Here is a 19,515-nt window from a genome sequence, read left to right as displayed (position 1 = left end):
GCCCCTGCCTCGCAGCCTCCCGGCGTCCCGCTCCGCACTGGAGCCTTTTTGAAGCCGTGCCCTACTTTGTATTGGCTGCTGAACAAGCCTGAAAATTGATATTACAGCTTTTTATGATATAATATCCCTCTAATTGGTGCTTCATAGGGCCGTGCCTGAATTCTTTTCAATTAAGCCCTAAACTACAGTAACTGTTTCTCTCGGTACATGCTGGAAAAGCCATTCACGAGAGAGGCGACTGGTACTGCACAATTCCAAAGTACCTTTAATGTGTCAAAAATGTTTTGTGAAGAAAGCAACACTGTAAATGCAATCACCTACATTGGTGTCCCCATTGTTAAGCGGGAGCCAAAGTATTGCTAATTGTCCTGCGTTTTAGCTGGGTTTTTAGAGCATTATGCAGTAAGTACACCGAAGGGTCAATTTGTGAAGTGAAATACTTAGCATGCAAAGCGTAATACAAGATGCTGTGTAATACTTGACCTCTCAGCATAATAAATGTAGCAGTGAAACGCTGTGCATTCAGGATTCGCTGAATAGAGCCTCCGCAGAGGAACAAAACCAGAAAATGTTCTCTTCATTCCTTTTTTTTTTTTTTTCACTAAGCGAAAATTATTCTTTATAATGGCCATTGCAGCAATTAGCCAGCATTTGGGGGAGAATAAATGTGCAGAAATAGCAATTTCTTATTTTAAATGAGATTTTTGTATGGAGGCTGCAAATTACCTGGAGGTATATGAATAATTGTTGCCTTAGTTTTATGCTACAGAATAGGGTGTGGGTGGGTATAAAGATTTCCTATTTGCCATTAAATGTTTAGACATTTTATTATTTTAATTTCACTCTCAGTCTGTCTCGATTGACCCTTCTTTCCCCACCAATCTCTGCATATATGCCAGGAAACAAGTACTCAGATGATGGAAGTTTCCAATTAGAGCGTTATGGTTTTATGGTTTGGATGTGTGTGTGTTAGGTGGTGTGGGGGGGGTCCTACCTTGTTATTTATTTGTTTATTTGTTTTGCAGGTTTTTTTTTTTTTTTTTTTTTTTAATGAATGTGACATGTAAGTGCAATCAGTTTATACTCTGGATGCTACCGTGGTGTTTTGAATTTAGCCTGCTAAATCAAAACATTTTAGAAATGTAACATATTTGACAGGCACTTCTCACTACCCTCTAGAATGGTAAACCTAATTAGTGTTTTATTTACACATTTAAAAATTTTTGTGCTCAGAAGAATTAAAAAGAAAGAAGGAAAAAAATGAGAGAGATGCAAAATTCTTTCTCTCGGGCCTTCAAGATTCCTGCACTGAGTTTTTAAGTGGATTGAAATGGTCGTGCTTCACCAGTTGAAGTGGGAGGAGTTTTGTGAATCTGAAGTTAAAATAATTTCAGAGAAAGCATGGTTCTAACAGCTAGAACTTATTAGGAATAGTTTGTTTCACAAAAATTAATAAACTTTCTTGCAAATTTCACTAGGGCAGTGCACAGTAATGCAATTTGATATCCTGAATGAAGAATCATCCTGTGTAACTCTAACATCTGATCAAGAAAAAAACTTGGGTAATTAATTTATAGTGCATAATTTCCTCTCAATTAGTCGAAAACTTTCCTCAACTGCACAAATTATTTCCCTTCACTCTTATTCCTGTCAAGATACACTCCCTTCTCTATATTGCATACAACCTGGATTGCCCCTGAAGTGTGATTTCTCAGGTAACGACAGAGTCTCAAGACAAGCACCATTTGTTCTCTTACCTGACCCATAAAACTGAATGGCTTCAAAAAATAGGGATTCTGTCCCAAATTTTCTCTTGTTCTTATGATAATTTCAAACAGTTTTCAAAACTTTCATAATTTAATAGTGTTTGGGGCTTTTGATGTGTTAGTAAATATAGTTCCTTTTTGATTATACACAATAATGTGTTAAAATTAACCACATAATATTGCAGTCCTGATTCAGGCCTGATTCTGCAGTCACTGTGTATTTAAAAACTCCTTCCCCTTCATTAAGGTGTCATGTCTGCAGGAATATTGGGTTGAAATTCTGAGCTAAAGGCATTCAGTTAGTATTTCATGTACTGATAGACAGAATTGTTATAAATAAAATTTTCTGGTGAAAATAGGAAATACAGTTATATCATTCCTGTACTAAGAAATCATACAGTAAACTCTCTTTATTCTTTTCCTCTAACATCTTTTTTTTCTTCTTTTTTTTTTTTTTAATGGACATCTTTGATAGAATACGAAGATGAACTATTAGCCCATGAGCTGACTAGAACAAGCATAGAAAGCATCCATGAACAAAGCTGCAGTGCTAGATCTTGAGGAACTTCTAGAATTAGTGTTTTGAAAATTAAAACTATTGCTATTAATCTTGTATGCAAATCTTTTCCTTTTAAACTATTTTGATATTAGAAATGGATTTCATAAGTTTGTGTGCTAGCAGAAGTACAGGCTCAACTCATTTATGGTAATTACAGTGCAAAGCCATATTTACCATGATCTTTTGGCAGCATGGGTTGCTCTCTCCCTGCCATTATATTTTCTTTCAAAGGTCAGGTAATCTTTATTCTTTTAAAATAAACTCATCTATCAAATGAGCATCCTTTCTAACTCAAACTTTGTGCTCATTTGTGAACCAATTTGTCCTCATTTCAGTTGGAGAGCAATCAAGGTTAACTCTCCTCAAAGTTAACTGTTCTCACATTGCATAAAAAGTGAGAAAAAAAAATCTTTGGCTAGGTTTGTTGCTGATTTGTATTTTCTGAAGCTTCTGGAGTTCATTTGCACTTGTGTGCAAACTGTGTGTCTTCCAGAGATCTATATAGCTGGAAAATAAAAATTCTATCTGTCCCAATGGAATTCATGAGCCTAGCTTCTAGCTTTCAAATTGTCCTAAATATTATATGAAATCAAGTGAGTTGATTGCTATGTGAACTATATGCAATTTTTTGAAGTATACAGAATTAGATTCATAGCACAAAGAAAACTTGTCTTAGAAGGACAAGATAGAGAAGGCAACAGAGTCAACAAACTATTTGAAATTTCCCACAATACTTAAAACTTCTAAAATTCCTGGCATAAATTCAGTAGATTGAATTACAATTGTAATGTACAAATGTGTTACAATTGTAACATGTCACAAAATTACATGTAGTGTTTCTTCTGTACTTTTGTCTCTGCCAGCTGCTGGGGAGTATGATCGTGACTGGTTATACTAGAGCACTCACGGGTAGACTGATTCATTCAAAAGAAAAGTTCAACTTGGTTTTCATTACCCAGCTGTGAGCACTACCATCATAGTAGTGGCTGTAAGAAAAATGTTGTTTTTTTGGTTCCACGCAGAATGTTCCTGGGTAACATGTTTTGGATATGTATTATAAGAACTCTAATGTGAGAAGGAAGTTAATGATGGCCTTTTGTTTCTGTCATCTTACAGAAACATTGTCAGTGGAGCAACAAGGAATGTGTCACTTCTTCATTTTCTTAGCTCTTTGGTGTCTGTTAGTCATCAATGTAATATGTAATGGAAGGTATTATTGTTAAAAGCATGTATTTGAAATCAATATTTATCTAGGGTATGGCTAAGACTAGCCCTGATAACCTTCTGTAGTATTGCTCAGCCAAGTAACAGAAATGATGAAAATGTAGTTTGTTCTTCCTTAGCTACCTTTATGACAATACTGGTTACACATTTCTGTGCTTCAATTGTTTATTTCCTAAATAACCTAAAATAATATAAACTATCTGACAAAGTCCTTACACTTGGTAGATGCTTCTAGATATGCGGTCACTAATGATTTCTGAATTCAAAAGCAACCAAAAATAAAATTCTTTTTCCGAGCTGCAGCGTGCGTTACTGATAATACTGATAAGCTTCAGAGGTACAGGAAATTTGGAACTGCCACAGTGGCAACCAATAGCCTGATGTAATATTTATCAATGTGCGTACATCCAATATTTAAAATTCCCTGTATAGATCTGATTTTCATAGTAAGCATACACATTTTTTTCACTTGGGAAGATTTTAATTTATTGCCACATAAATATGAGGGGCCTAATTTTGGGCAGGTAGTTAGCCACCTATATATTCATACACATTTCTAGAAAGTGAAAACGGAGTGTTCTGTTGAGGTTAATTTATTTGTTGGAGAAAGAAAAGCTCTTCTGCTATGATAAGACAAATCTTGTAAATGAAATTCAGTTTCTTTTGAGTGATGTGCAAGGATGAACATGGCGAAACATTGCCTGATAATATGATAGAAACAATTACAAGTTACTGAACAGAAATTTTTTTCTTCTTCCCAGTGATTTTTTCACACTTTGAAAAAATGCTTGATTCAGTGTGTTTTATTCATTAGTGGCTACTATTCCTTGCAAAACTGAGAGCTATGGCTGATACACGAGATGGTGTTCTTTACTGTTAGATGCTACTGGGGAATTTTAAATATAGGGAGTTAAAAAGGCAGCTTTGCAATTACTGTCCATAATGGCCACTCCTTTGATGTTTTTGCAGATTCGCTCTCATGTGTAACTTTTTCCAATGAGTGGAATTCATTCATGTGGTCAATTAAGAGACTGAATTGAGCTTTCCATTCACAAGAACAACCCACACTCAGTGATCTCCTAACTCTTTCACTTAAGCAGACCCATAGTGTAAAGAAGTGTAATTGATGGTGTACTTAACATATTCAATTCAAATTTGTCATTCAAAAAAGTCTAAACAGGTGTAGGAAAATGGCATGACAGCATTAACTGTGCTTTCAGAGGTAACCAAATGACATGTATTTTAGAAGGCATAGGATGGTTGGAAATGTATCAGGACAAAACAGGTTGAGGAAGATCCACCTGGCTAGACTTGTATCTTCCACTGACTATTTTTGTTTTTCCTTTCTCCAATTTCTTCCTATCTTCTTTTCAAGCACTGAACTGTTGAATTGATTGTTTGCACCAAATTACAGAATACTCAATCAATACAAATAATTCCACCTCTTAATGTTACTTAATCATGTATTTGTAACTTATGTGGTATTTCCTTTCAATATTTCTGTTACCTCTACACGTACTCTGCATAGTTCCACAAGAAATATAATTGCTTACACAAGCAGGCAAATTTTACTCCAATTTTATGGAGTATATTCTGTATGGAACCAACAGGAAATGTTCCTCTATGATTGAGAATAGAATTACCTCTAAGACTGGATTTTGGCCTTTGTGCAATATCTGGCCATGGGACAAAAATCCTCTAGATGTGAACAAATATGAGAAAAAATAAGATAATGTAGCCATATATGAAAATAAGCAGTATCATGTCAATAAAAAGAAATATTCAGGAAGAAGTATAGATCAGTATAGAAGGTAATTGCAATAAATTAGATGGGAAAAAAGTCACAGGCACTCAAAGACCATGGTACAAAGCAGCAAAAGAAAAATAAGACGCTGCTGGAAATTGGGGCAGTTTTATTTGCCACATCACAGTAAGCATAATAAAATATATGAATTTTGTCACTTACAATATTCTCTTTTCTTTTTGTTTACTAATGAAACCTAAAATTACAGATGAATGAGATCTGGTTTATGAATGAGATCTGGCTTCAGGCTGAAATCAAGTGAAATCATTGATTCAATATTAATTCACTCTGAACACATAAATAGGTATAGACTGATCTACTAGAATGTGTGTATTTATGAAACTTGGCAAACTGTCCAGTACTGTTGAATTTTTCATGACATCAAATCTGAGCAAGTTTCCCCTGGCTGCAGTGTCAACTCTGAGTATTTCATGCAGCACCAAAATACTTCTTTGTTTCCCCTTTGTTTATACGCATAGATAAATAGATATTTCTATTTAGGTATATGTGTATTTATACAAGCTTCTCAAATATATTTCTTGCATTGATAGCGCTGAATCTGTGAATAGTGATATATATAATGTAGTATTCTTTATATATGAATAGAAAAATAAATAAAAAATGGTAATGGTTATACATGTACCCTTACCTTTCAGTGTATCAATTCATATTATGGTATTCATCAGTAGATTTGAAGAAAAACTGAAGTCTGAGGCTTTGGTTAAGTAATTTTTTCAACATTTAAAAACAATGAATGTAATATTTTGCTGTATTGAAGCGTAACTTTAACCTACTGCAATAGGATTCAAAGCTCTGTTTTACTCTCATAGCTACTAAAAGCTTGAGCTTTAAGGTAAGTGTTTTCACTATGAAACAGTAAGCATTGCATGGGTTAATTAGCTGTAGACTTCATTTTCCTCACATATTTCATTTGGAAAGCAAAAATTAAGTATCGAGGATTAATTAGCGATGTACAAACTATGAAAAATTGTTGAGGCAAGTGCTGTCTTGGTAATTCATGACTATATTTAGATATTGTAATGATTAGATTTTAAAAGAAACAAGCTAATTAGAACATTTTTCCAAAGTCACACAGAGGTCAGGAATTACAGAGACCTTATGTAAAATGGAGAATAAATATCCACTATTCTGAACATTGTATGGAACTGGTACAGTAAAGCGAAAGCCCTTTCCTGTTCAATGAATTGGAATTAAATATGCTAATTTGAGATCTCCTTCAAGTATTTTATTTTACTACTTTGGCCTTTAATTCTTTTATACTGCAACATTTAATGTAATGTTATTTATATATACGAAGCACGTTATACTTATTAACCAATGTGCAAAAATCTAAAGTACAGATTTTATGTAATGGGCTAATTACAGGACTTTAAAACCACCTACTGAGTTTTGCTAAGCTTAACAACAGGTTCACTGAACTGGATAAATTTATTCAAACTTGTGGAAATGAACCCCATTCTATGTGCAACCGTACTGGGAAAACACACAAATTATACCTCAATACCAGTTTAATGGGTCAAACAGTGAACCTGAATACCAAACTTATCTACATTTTGCAACAGCAGAGAAGCTATAGGTCCTGGGTGAGAAGAGGAAGAGCCCATTCATAGTTTCTTCCTCAAGTTTGTAAATAACTCAGATTTGGTATATGGGACAAGCCAGATTTTCAGTGTACATACAGATGGGTTAACTTTTATGATATTGACCTGTGAAGAACACAGTCTTAAAATATGTTATGTGTATCATGTGCAAGTAAAGAAAGAGAAGTAAACTATATGATCTTTTACTATATCTTCCTATTACACCTGCTATATATAGGCCCTATTATTTGTTTATTTATTATAGCATGCTTTTAAAGTCTAATTTGCTTCAATCAGACATTTAGTGTCTATCCATTATGTATGAATGCCATCTAATTTATGTTCTTCTAAATAGGATCAAATATAATCAAAGTTAAGATGGGTCTTCGTTAAAATGGAATGAAATCAGAGTCATACCAAAATATCTCTTACTACTGTACTTTGAAGGTAGTGTTAAACTTTTGACTTTTCTATATGAAGAATGGACAAGAGGCTTACATTTCCTACGTATTGTTGAGTTTCAGAAAGGTTCATAAGGCTTCTACTTTCCTTGGCTATCCAAAACCACTTCATTGTTTCCTGTCAAGTTAACCTAGTTTTTATGTCAGTAGAATTCAGCAAAATATGTCTACTAGTACTACCTTTCTTTTCAACTTTTAACATTCAGGTAAAAGCAAGAAGGAAAGGCTGGCTTTCTTATGTTAGCCATAGCATGTCCTTCAAAAATGAAGTGTTTAGCTATTTTTAAACACTACTGTAGTCTAAGGTTCATATGTGGCTTTTTTTAGTTTTTATTTGCATTGTTCTTCAGAATTATTGTGCAGATTATCTAATAAAAATCTTTTCTCAAAAAATTGAGTATTCTGTTGCTGAGATTTTATGTATCTATATGCTGCTTTGGATAACTGCGCATAATCTATTCAGTAGCTGACATTTGGGTCTTGATAGATACATTCAAGCATGTACTTTCAGGAATAATAATGCCAGTGCACAGTGTTCTACAATGTGTGCAATGAAAATGTGCCTCATAAAGCCCATAATTGTTGCTTAAGTTACAAAGATGATTTTTTTTTTCCCAGTAAATGAGGAACAAGCCACATAATCTTGCTAACACTATATGCCCAGGAAAGAAGAGTTTAAATAAGAAATGCATAAATTTAGCAGACTGCTGTAACAAATGAAATGGTGTAGCATTGAAAACATTTGAGGCAATTAATCAATGCTGTGTTTGCACATATCATTAAATATATTATACTAAGTTTAGATTTGATTTCTATGCTTCTTTTATAAAGAGTTAAAAGAAAATACATTTGAATTCATGCTGATACTGAAAACATGCTCCTAGCTCCTAGTTTCTTGGATTTCAAATCATTTCCATTAACAAACAGCTATTTGCCCTCTAATAAAATATGTCATTATGCTTCATTCACATCACACAAAAGAATCACTGAAAAATCGCCCCAATGATGGCCAATAATTACACATTTTGCTCCTGCACGAGCAATGAAGAAATCTGTTCATTGGAGAAAGCAGGTGCTGGGGCATCATGCTAATAGTCAATGTGTGCCACAGTAATTAGCCATTGCAATTGCTAAAATTAACAATTAGCTAACATGCAATTCTCTTTTTGCAGGCTGCAGTTTACTTTGTATAATCCTTGTATGTTCTTAGTAATTATTCTGACAGCTTATTATTTTTATTTTTTCTGGTTTGAACACAGCTTTAACATTTGAATCAGTCTACCCAAATGTTCAACAGGCAGTATGAAACAACTGCTTCACTAGGCAATTTCTAAGGAACAAATTTGTTTTTATTCTCAACTTTGCATTGTTCAAGAAATATATGACTCTTTTATAGAGTAAGAACTCCTCATCTTATTTGAGGGCTGAGGACCACAGAGAAGATATTAAGGCTTTTTGGCAAGGCTTTTAGGATCTAGAATCATCCCAACTTTTAGGAAAAACTGTTGGGAACTATTATTTGCAGTTTGGTTTCTGGTTCATGGCCACTAGTTGTCTCTGGAGCTCTTGTTGGCGGACTATGGAAACTTGGAAGGTCACTTTCTACTGTCAGCTAAATAATGTTGAATCATGGAACATACCACCTCCCAAGTGGTGGTGCTATCCCTAATATTGCTAGATTTGCAAAGGCTTTCACAATCCCACTAGGAATCCTGCAGAATTGTGACTGGCATTTGGCCCATACTGTGGACACAAAAAGAGAACAGGACAGAGTTAAGGGACATCTTCATGAGCCTGCCGCATAAACTAATGATGCACCCACAACTTAAATACTTTATGTTGGTTTGACAACTCACCTCAGAAAAGAATAATAGTAGACAGAGAAAATAAATTCAACAAGGATGAGCGACGGTGTGGAAAGGCATTTGTATTGGGAAAGACTATCCAGACTGATCAATATGGAAAAGATGACTGACTGGGCTATAATGGCGACTTACATTTTTACTGGTGGTGTGAAGAAAGTAAGTGAAGAAAACTATTTGCATTTTCTTAAAGAACAACTGTGAGGTACTCAATAAAACCAACCAGTCTGAAAAGATCAAAAGCAATTACTTTTTCTCATGGTGCATATTAGGCAGTGGAACTCATTGTCACTAAATGTGCTGAAAGAAGAAATAGCTGGGTTCACAATCAGTACGTCTCCAGCAGCACCCAAGATCTACCCATGTGTTATCAGGCTCAAAGGGCATCTGAAAATGAACATCTGGATATGCAACTGTATGACACAGAAAAGTTATGCACTGCTTTTCCTTCACCATCTCACTCTATTCTAAGCCATTGCTCCAGAGCTAGATGAAAGTTTGGTTTGACTTGGTATAGTCATCTTTTATTATTTTGTATAGCAATACATGGTACATAAAAATATTAATAATGAACTACTTGAAAGATGCAGACGAGTTGCATTTTTTTCCTACACATTCAGGTCAGAATTCAGCTGACATAAAAATCTGTGCAGTTCAGCTCAAATCAGTGAAGACTGAAACTTATGCATAGTCAGATTATATCCTGCATAGTTTGCTTAGCTTTTATATTAGTACATACGTAGGTATAAATGGACTTGAAAACACTGATAACTTTCAAACCAGAAGGGCCATATTCTTCTCCAGCACTGGCATACACCTGTGTAACTCTAACAACTCCAGTGGAATTCTTTCCAATTTTATAGGTGTGAGAGGATAATAAGACTTGGGGAATTTATGTAATCTTCTGTAATCAGTATGGCATCTGTAGCTGGCACCAAACCAAAAACAGTTTTTTAAACAGTTCTTTAAAGCTCCTCCATGTTTTTTAAATATTTTAAAATGTGATTTGCTCTTGTGCATACAAACTAGCAAAGCTGTGTTACGGAAAAGCAAACTGTCTCAGAAATTGTTGTTTTTGATCTTCTTTTTCCACCTAAAATCTCAACTGCAATGCAGTCAGAAAGGAGCAACAAAAATATTCTCCAGGATCCAGGCCTTTACCTGAGTCCAAGCCTTTAGCTGAGGCAATAGTGACAGAAGGATCAGGCACAAATAAGGATCTCAGGTATGTTTTTGCTGCACCCAGCATGCTAGGCTCAGTAGCTCTGTGCCTTTCAAGCAATATTACTATCAGAGAACAACTAATAAAAATCAGAATGGAAAATGTATTCAATTTTTGAGGCTGTATCTAATAATTTAGGAATTAGAACAAGCTGCCCGGGGAGATGGTGGAGTTACCATCCCTGGAGGTGTTCAAGAAACATGGAGATGTGGCACTGAGGGACATGGGTTAGTGGGCATGATGGTGATGGTTTGGTGGTTGATCCTGGTGGTCTTTTTCAACTTTAATTACTCTAGGAATCTGTGATTAAACATCCTGATGACCATAGCCTCTAAGGACTTCAATGAAAATATTTTCATATACAGTAACTGAGAAATGAAGTTTATAGACACAGAAGCAATTAGCCACTCATGGGTTGTTTAAGTATCTCCATCAAAGAAGAAAATCTACCACATTTGTGTCTTAAAACAATGCCTAATAGAGATTTAAATTTTATCTCAAAAAACTCTATGGATGTCTAGATTGCTGTTTATATCATGCTAAAAAGAATCTTATTCTTTGCACTGATAAGCAGCTTATGTAAGCCAAGTTTCATGGTGTTCCATGAGTTAGACACGTCCTGTGTCTATATTCTGTGAGGCAGAACACAGCATTCAGGAGAGGGTGTGATTTAACTTTGTTGGTGTAAAGTTGTCAACAGTTTATGGGCGTTCAGCCCAGTTCCGTGATGAATGGGACAGGGGACCCACGGGCCCAAGCCCCGGAAAAAGGGAAAAGGGGAAAATGGTAAGGAGATGGCCCTGAGAGCAAAGAACAGTGGCAACAATCTGAGGAGAAACAAACTAATTTACTAAATAAGATATCGGAATGCAAAACAACACACTATAATACAATATAAATAAGATATCGGAATGCAAAACAACACACTATAATACAATATAATTACAATTTAAGCTGATAAGTCCAATACAGAGAGATAGAATGTCCCAAAATCAAGGTAGGCCTTACTCTACTACCGACGATAAGACGGCTGGAGAGCGAGGTGCTGCCAGGATGAGAGACGGGTGGAGAAAGGGATGAGGTCTCATGATCTGCAAGCTTTTATCTTTTCCCTCTGTCCGGAATGGTAACAGAGGAGAAAAGTACCCTGGGAAATGTAGTAGTCCTTCTCTTCTGAGAACCAGGTACATTCACTGCATGATGTTATGATGTGGAATACTAATAACTGAGAATCACAAAACCATGACAAAAGTTCACAAACTTACATTTCAGCTTAGACCATGAAAGAAGATGGGTTTACATTAATATAGAGAAGAAAATGTCATTTATCTGACTTTCCTTCTCTCTGTCCCAGCAAGTTTTCAATTTCTTTCCTAAAAAGTGGAATACCTTCAGCAGAGGAATGGGTATTACTTCTTTTGTAGGGTCTATTGCCTTCTCTGGGTGCTTGGAAACCCCACATAAGGGAGGAATATGGGCACATGAAGCTACCTTCATATGGTCCTAAGGGAGGTGTGACCTTTGGCAACCAGGATTTTCATTGACCAGAAAGAGGCCAGAACCCTGGAGAACACCACAGAACATGCAGCTTTGTATACGTAGACATAAAGCTTGACTATTTGAACCCGAGAAAGGAAGATTTAAAAGGAGATACAGAAAACAGAACTTCCTCTGGAAGTCTCCCAGCTGAGCAGAAAAAAAAGATTTCTCTGGAATACATTAAATAAATAATAACATAAAATGACAACAACATGTTGATGCTTGAATTTGACAGTGAGGTATGTTACTTCTGAAGAATCACATGCCTTTTGTTCCATAATGAGCTCTGCAATTAAAGGCAATAATACTCTTAATGTAGTACATAGAAGAACTCCCTGAAATATGGGATATTCAAAATCTCAACGTAGCAATCCTTTTCTGCATATGTGTACTTCAATGAAAGAGGTCAACTCATATCACCCTCATTAAAGTTATCCTGAGTTTCTCCAGTAGCACACAGTAATCCAAATGATGGGCTGAACCTTGCTATTTAGGAAAGTTCAGGTCTTAGGATACTTGCTTCTGTACTGGTCTTAGGATACTTGCTTCTATACTACTCACATTTAGTTTAATCTCTGATCTGGATGCAACCGGAGTATGCTTGGACTTAAATGTTAGTTCCCAACTGCTACTGATACCTTTCCTGTGAACATTCTTGCTTGAAAAAGTTTCTTTTCAGATTTTTCTTACTGAATGAAAGGGTGGAGGAAGCAATAGATATTAATGCCTCAGCTCTCTCGTGGTGCCTCTGCAAGCTGCTGAAATAGTCTGTGGTCCACTGTAATTAGTGAAAGGTTGCATCATTTTCCTCCCATCCAAGTCTTCCCACACTGGATGGAAGAATTAAAATGCCAACACAGAGGAATGAAAATTTCATTAAAAACTCATGATTTTTCTTACAATTCTATTACCTCAGCCATGTAAAATACCATTTAATTACCCAATTTGGGTATGCTGATGCAAAAAAAATCATAAAATACAAAGTAATTAATTATAATCTGCTAAGTTCTAAGGCTTGTTTTAGTATATACCAGGTACTTGGTATACATTCATTCTAGAGCAGTTCATCATCTGAGAACAGGGCAGCAAAAATAAATTACAGAGAGCATCTCAAAACAGAAGACAATTAGATAAGCATATAGTAGAACACTATACTCTTATCTACTGCAAGCCAAACGGGTGTAAAGCATGATAACAAATTATTTTTGTGGCTCCCGTTATATTTGTTTCCACTACTGAGACTATTTCTTATGGTTTTGCCTATAAGACCAAGGGCTTCACTAATCTTAATCCAATGGGAGTTTGAAAGTGCAGAACCAGTTTAATTAAGACATCTAACATGATCTGAAATTCAGAATGATTTCAAGGTAAGATGCAGCTGCTGTGTCTCCCACTGTAAATACTTAGAAATTAGGAATGTTCAAATCATGAAAGATCACGAGTTTTAAATTTATCATTGGACTAAACAGAACATGACTAACATTATATTTCAGAGATGTACCATAGTACTTTTACAAAAAATTTCACACAGGAAATTTACTAACACTCTTTATAAGAACAGGGCGAAATACATTTACAGCATTAAAGTTTCAAATCCTGGCACACGGAGCAAAGACTAGATTTCTGTGATTGGTCACTTGGTGCCACTGGTGATACCTGGATACATAGAACATTGCATAGCAGCTCATCTGACAGTAAAACTTTTATTGCTTGTTGAAATGATATATGGGTTCTCAAGGCATGAATCAAGAAAAAACGATGTGCTCACTGGCAATAGCTTCTGAAAATCAGTGAGTGTTTTACTGTTGAATTCAACAGGCTTTGGATCAGGCTTATGTAGAGATCTTCAGATACATGAATGTTACATGGCTGATACCTCTGAGAGAGGTAGGGACACATAGTCATGATTCCTTAGACCCTGTAAGTAATCATTCTATTTCATTTGCACTGGCTGCCAACACAGGGTGACAAAATGTAAAGCTAAATAATCTCCAGAATCACAATCAATTTTAGAACAATAAAGTCTGTTTTATTTTACCTCACTTCTTAAAGATGTGCAAACGATTACATTCTTAGCTATGAATGTTAAGAAATCAGAAATAATTACATTGTAATACACATCAGCTATGTTATACATGATTGTGAAATGAACTAACCTGTTAATTAAATGAACTCATTTTTTTTATTAACCAAAATAGGCATGAAATGTGCAACAGCATGCTCTCCAGAATATGTATGCTATGAGTTTATATTTTACACCAAAAGATAAGTATGTTACAAGTTTCTTTTTTAAGATGTTGCTGTATATAAACCGAGGCATGTAAAACTATAGTGTTTCCTTATATAGGAACACATAATCAAACAAGAACAAATCTACCACCAACTGCTTCATACTGTGTTGTGCTTTGATAGAGAAGGAAAGCCAGGTTTCTAGCCTGGATCTGTCCTGACTCAGGCCATAACTTGTGAGTCCTGCTATTCTAACCCTTTCTCTTGATCTGCTTTTCAGCATGTCTTAGAGTACACAGCTCAAAGCAGCAGGGGAGTTTCTTAGCAAAGGGCCACCCACTTGCATATTATTCCTTCCTTGCCTGTGACATGACACAAGAACAAAGTAGACATTAACCGCTACATTAAACCCAGAAGGAAAGTAATCAGTAACCTGTTATTCCCTTAATAAAGGGAAACACATGCAGTGTGAAATCCAGAAGACTAATCAATAGCCCCAGACAATGCAATGTGCCAAACAAATTGCAAATCAATTAGAATCCTTGTTTTCTTTGAAATGGTTCACTATACCTAAAGCAATTACTCGTTCATTAGACCTAATTTAACAGCATGACTGCCCTAGCAACAACTGGCAGCGTCTGGCTATCAAATGGAAGAATGGCAGCTTATTCCTGTCTGTCTGTGAGTCTAACGCCAATCGAAAAAAATTGAATTCCTTTATATAAAGCAACTTTTCATTAACGGGTAAAATATTTCCTGTGAAGGAAGAATCAAGTATCCTATTTGATTTGAGTTTGGTTTTAACAGCTAAGTAAGGGAACTGATGTAGACTTTGCTTGAAGAAATTATGGAGTTCTTAAAACTTTTTAGTAAATTGCAACACTGAGGTATGCAAAAAGGAGGGAAAGTTTAGATTTCCATCAATAAACCCTTTGGGACTGGGAAAAATAAAACAAACAAACAAAAAAAACCCCCAAAAAAGTTCTATATGTGTTTGCTCCAGCTGCATGTTTACCACAATTGAAATGGCACAATAAGATTAGCATGGTCCAGCACATGGTGACACAAATTCGTTAAATGGCCCGTAATCCCTCTGATGGGCTGAGAGGGCATTCAGCATCTGATACAACTCCACCCCCACCCCACTTTAACTTCACTTGGCATTGGATCAAGCCTCTAATACCCTAACCACAGGTTTAAAGTAATGTTTTTATACTTTGTTTCCTGTACTATTTAGTGATGCGGTAATAGCATACCCACATGGGCTTTAAGACATCTTTTAAAAGTGGCAAGTTTTTAATGTGTATTCCTTTACCTTTCTGTAATTCTCATACTCACAAGATCATTTCTTCCTCCTCCACTGAGGCGCTGTGCTGCAGCACTGCAATGACAGGGATGCGTTTGGAATGGGGTCATCTGGCAGGAATCACCTCCAGCGAGGGGACCTCACCATGCCTCTGCCATGGATACAGTGCAGGCATTTCTCATCCTTGCAGGGAAAGAAGGCAGACAAGAGTGCAGTGCACCTCTAATGGCTGGTGTAACAGGTGTTCCAAAGCTGCTTGCAGCATGGTGGAGGCTTTCGCCTTTGCAATACTGCTAGGATCAAGGTACCGAACTGATAATTTGTCCAGGATTAACTAAATCTCAATTTTGGCTTGCAAACTTTAACTGCAGGGGAAAAAATGTTTCCCTGGAGACATATTTCTAATGGCCATGATTTGAAACCCTGATATTGCTTAGGGACCTTTAAAGATGTGACATTCTTCTGTAAAATCCTTGTAAATTCTTCAGTGTATATGCGTGTGTATATAAAAATATGTATGTATATTCTAAATATATACATAGCCTATATATATAGACTAAATATATATGTGTATATTTATAGTCTATACAGATATGTATTTGTAGCACAGAATATCTTTTCATATTAATTGAAGTAATTTCTAAATTCCAGCATATAAAAAACCCTTCAAAATCATTTTAGAAAGCCTTTAAATATTTTTGGGCCTATATTTAGTGTCGAGTTGATCTAATTACTTTTAGAACAGCTGCTGTTACGCGGAATTAGAACTGCTAAAGTGACCTTAAGTAATTCTCTTAAGATATTCTGCTTTGAAGTTCAGCCTTGCCAGGCCTCATAAACTTCTATCCTCCTGATTCTTGCCATTCTTTCATGTGGCATAATACTGTTCTCCCTTGCAAAGGGGAGTAGGGATATGATAGCTTAATGCAGACAGGAGAAAATTTTTCTGGAAATTTCTCTTTCTCTCTCTCTCTCTCTCTCTCTCTCTCTTTTTTTTTTTTTTTTTTTTTTTGGGCAACCAGAGGTTGCTAACGGGGTTAGAATGGAAGAGGTAGGTGAAGTAATCATAGAACCATAATAAACAATCACAGTTCCATATTTTAACACATATACCTTGTCTGTATCTTCGTGTATAGTGATATTTGATGTTTTGCTGAAAATGCAGAGAAGATTCAGCTTTCCTCACATCTCACACCAATCCAGTGTAGCTGAGCTTTGCCTACTAACATCTAACTTGGTATTCCAGACCCAGGCAATGCTCAAGCCTGTAGCTTTGTCAGGAGATAGACACTGAGATTCTTACTGAAAAATTCTGAACCAGGAATCCACGTTCATGAACCTTCTGGCCCTTCTGCAGGCTAGTTTTTCCTTAGAGACCAGACATCAAAAGCAAGATAAAAATAAAAAAATGTCATTAATTTTTTTTTCATTATGTTTTACTATAGACCTTATAGTTCACATCCTCTATCCAATACTGCACAGATGTTTAGCTTTTTAAGAGAGTAAGAAATCTCAAATTATTTTATAACTCAAATGGACTCAAGCTGAAATTCATTATAATCTTCTGCAGTGGCTCTGCCAACATTTAGAGTTCACTAAGAACTATTTTTAACACTTTACCATACATATATCAATAGTTAAAATACATTATTAGGTGTGACTGAAAAAAATGGTTAAAATTAGTTGGAAGCACTTGGCTACAAATGCTACCTTTTCACTTTTAGAGGAAGTTCTGTGAGGCACCTTGAATTTCATAAGGATCTTGAAATTAAATATGAATTACCTACTAGCTTCTGTCCTTAACACATTCAGTAAAGTAGGACAGTCATTCATGCCTTCACTTTACTGGAATGTTTGAACATATATTCAAGTCCATTATTTTTGGAAAACAAAACTAACCACTGAACATCGTACTTATTATTTCTATGCATACATACATAGGTTGTTCTGAAAGTAACACTTACTTATTTCCATGGAAACTACTACAGATACAAAGAATACAATAACACTATTTGATAGCCCAAATGCTCAACTATGAAACACTCTTTTACAACCACCATTAGCCAATTTGCATAGATGAGATGATTGAGACACACTTCATTTCATGGAGTAACAGCTGCGCATGGTCGTCTGGAACATGGCTTGTCTTTCATGTCGCTGTTGCCACTGCTGAAATGCACCACCCACCACCTCACTGTGCTCACATCCACTGCTTGGTCACATAAATGTTCAGAAATGTCAAAGAATGTCAGTGGGTGCAATTTTTTCTGTATGGAGGAATTCAGTGACACACCTTTGCTTCATACCATTCCATGCCAGATGCCATTTGTCAGACTGCCCCTCTGCTGCCATTGGCAATGGGATATTGATGGGAACGTTCAACCTCCACCATCATACCACCAACATCTGCTTCTGACGTTGTAGGCCAACCTCATAAAATAGGAGGCATTACTTTCAGAGCAGCCCTCGAATATCCTTAGTGCCTTTGTAATTTAAGAGTATGTGCAAGCATTCTGTTTTGCAGGTATGGCAATCTGAGTTATGTCCTAAACTGGGTATAGCTTCTCCTTGTTACCCGCATTTGAAACACAATTTGCAAATAGACAGAGGATATTTAAATACTTGCAACTTAGATATCAGCATGATGTGGGCGTTGCAAAATAACAAATCTTGTAGACTTTGCCATACAATAAATTGCATCTTTTCATTTTGTGGGATCCCTTGCAGAGGATTTCCCTATTTCTTTATATTTATCAGATTTTGTACATTTATCAGATTTTAGTGCTGAGCTGAATTGGAACTAAAGTCAGCTGTAAGCAGCTTGTTTGTTTGCTTTCTTCATTTTGCACAGATAACTTGCGGGAGTGCTGATTTGTTGCAAAGCAGAACACATACGAGAAGTTACCTTGAGGTAAAGAGAGTCTCTATCAGTGCTGGCGTATCATGGCATGGGTGTGATGGTGGTGCTTGCTGGCCCACACCTGTGTCCCTTCATCAGCCAGGCCAGGACCTGGTTGGAAATTCCGCCTGAGCTAGTGGTGGATCAGAAACCCACCCTGTGTCTGATCTAGTGAGGATGTTTCTACATGCAATGCCCTGACACCTAGTGGATATAGACCTTTCAAAAACTGCTGAGCAGATGACACTTCAGAGGCTGCACTTTGCATGTGTGGGCAGAGGCATACCCTGGTATATGTGAAGAACATAGTGTATATGGAAAGCAACCGTGCACAAGCACTGACAATCTTTATTACTGTTGCTTATTCTTTTAACAACACATGATTCCCATTTTACAAATTTGAGTAGGAATCAATACTTTTTTCTCAGCAATTACACCTGTGTCATTAAGGGCCGTGACAGATGTAATTGCAGTATTTTCAGATTTGTTTCTCATGCTCTCTAGGCTGTACCTAAATCAGGGTTTACTACTGCAGTTCCCACGTCAGAGGTGATGCCCCTTTAGGGTGCATCAGGATAGGATGTATATTTGTGACTCTGTCTGTCTTAGATTACTGCTCTGCACCCTTAGCTTGGAACATCAGTTGTACTACATATTATTTCTAAAGACAGGATTAATTTCACTACATTTTAGCTGCCTAAAAGACGGGTACCTGAGCTGCCAGTCATTTAGGATCCTCTCACAGCTACTGAAGAGACACAAAGAGTTCCAGAGACTGTAAGACAGTTAAAACCACCACTATGCAAATTGTCTATTTAATATTTAGATTAGTAGAAGATAAAACTTTATTCATAGATTGGCCATATGTTTCTGATTTATAATGTCCAGTTAGACTTAAAAGTTTGGCATTAGGCTACAGCTTCCCATGAAAAACAATACATGCCTGCTTGTGGTTCCTTTCCTTCCTTCCTTCCTTCCTTCCTTCCTTCCTTCCTTCCTTCCTTCCTTCCTTCCTTCCTTCCTTCCTTCCTTCCTTCCTTCCT

Source organism: Numida meleagris, chromosome 6, assembly GCF_002078875.1.
Source record: "Numida meleagris isolate 19003 breed g44 Domestic line chromosome 6, NumMel1.0, whole genome shotgun sequence".
Lineage (NCBI taxonomy): Eukaryota > Metazoa > Chordata > Aves > Galliformes > Numididae > Numida > Numida meleagris.
The sequence above is the reverse complement of the archived record's forward strand: the minus strand, read 5'-3'. Positions refer to the sequence as shown.